This window comes from Otolemur garnettii, unplaced genomic scaffold (genome assembly GCF_000181295.1).
Source record: "Otolemur garnettii isolate 467f Iridium unplaced genomic scaffold, OtoGar3 scaffold00728, whole genome shotgun sequence".
NCBI lineage: Eukaryota > Metazoa > Chordata > Mammalia > Primates > Galagidae > Otolemur > Otolemur garnettii.
The window spans coordinates 9,911-11,502 of NW_003853123.1; the positions used below are offsets into that span (position 1 = coordinate 9,911).

The following is a 1,592-nucleotide window of genomic DNA, read 5'->3' on the forward strand; positions in this document are numbered from 1 at the left end:
ACTGTTTCCTCTTCCAGGAATGATGTCCTTCTGGCTATTTATAAACTCCTCTCTTTCCTGTTTTCCTCCTCTCAATCTCCTGCTCTGGTGTTTCACAGAAGTCACTCTACCTCTCTTGTCTATGACTGCTACGGTCACTCTTCCTGATCACTCCGTGCCTTGCTTTGCTTTGCTTCACACCAGTACCAGTGCGATAGTAGAGGAGGTGCTTGCAAAATTGTTAATTCTTCATCCGTCCCTCAGTAGACTCTCAGTTCCAGGAGGACAGTGGCTTTGTCTGCATACCTCCCTGCTCTCCCCAGCACCTGGGACAGTACCCAGCACAGAGCAGGACTTTGGCACTTGGTAAATAAGTGAAGGATTATTGTCCTCAGTCTACACGAGAGGAGCATGAGGCTGGGGAGGTTCTTTGAACAGTTCCAGGCTGAGGCTTGCTGCTCTCTATTTCTCTGAGGAGGCTCCAGGGACACTGGGGAGGCCCAAGAGGCAAGAAGGTGAGTGCTGAGAAGTCCCCCTTGCCCACTGGCCTTGGCAGTCCCCAGAACCTGGATTCACAGGAAAATGGTGAGAGAAGCAGCCCTCATTTCCATGGTAGATCTGCCTGCTGTACTCACACCCTGCTACTTACCCCCTCAGAGCTGGGGCTGGACATCTCAAGATTTAAAAGAAGGCTGGGCTCTACGGGACAGGGTTTCCAGAGCAAGGGTCTAAGGAAAGACCCATTCTCCAAATACTTCAATAAGTCAGGACATTTCTTTTCATTTCTTTCTTTTTTTTTCAGACCACAAGATTTTTCAGACCACCCAGAATTTGATGACCCTCCCCTCCATGTGGCTTCAAGCCACCAGGACACAAGCCCCTCCAACACCCTTAATCTGCTCTTCAGCTCTTCTGCTGAAGAAATTGGCCTTCACAATGACTGGCTGCTTTGGGAGTTTTCCCTTCCCCAGAACTTTGTAGTAGCCCAATCGTACTACATCAATGATGGGAGCAACTCCTGTCTTGTTTTTGGCAGCATTTACCCGTGTCTGCTCACTGACCAATGTCCACAATTTATCAAGGTTGACAGTTGGGCAATAACTCTGGTTCCTCTTTAAATGGTAATGTCTCATACCAACTTCCCCAAAGTAACCTGGGTGATACTTGTCAAAATTGATCCTGTGATGATGCATGTCACCAGCATTACCTTGGCCTCCTGGGTGCTTCCTGTGCTTGCCAATAAGGCCGTGGCTGTGGCTCACATGGCACAGAAGATTCTGGGTCTTCCTCAGTCTGGATGGCATGTCGGTGGCTGAGACGAAATCGATATTTATTTTCTAATTCATACAATGAACCAAGAAGACAATCTTACCATCGCCTCCCCTCTACTGCTCTAAGATGGTTTGTACCAACCTGCAATTTCCTATCTTTTCTTTTTCTCCTTAGAAAAGTTCTCATGAGGGATTCTGGGAAGATGGCCGACTGGTAGCAACCCTGGTCAGAGGCTCCTGAACAAAGGAAGAAAAACTGGTTGGAATCAGAATCTATGAAGTCAAAGACAGGGAGCTGAGCCCAGAAAGAAGTTCGGCAAGCTATAAATCCAAGGAAGATCA

The 1,592-nt window shown here is 47.9% G+C and overlaps 1 pseudogene; it reads right to left on the reverse strand.

Moving 5' to 3' along the window:
* Window positions 1-811: 811 nt before the first annotated feature.
* On the reverse strand, window positions 812-1,283 carry LOC100951853 (annotated as a pseudogene).
* Between the last annotated feature and the right edge of the window lie 309 nt (window positions 1,284-1,592).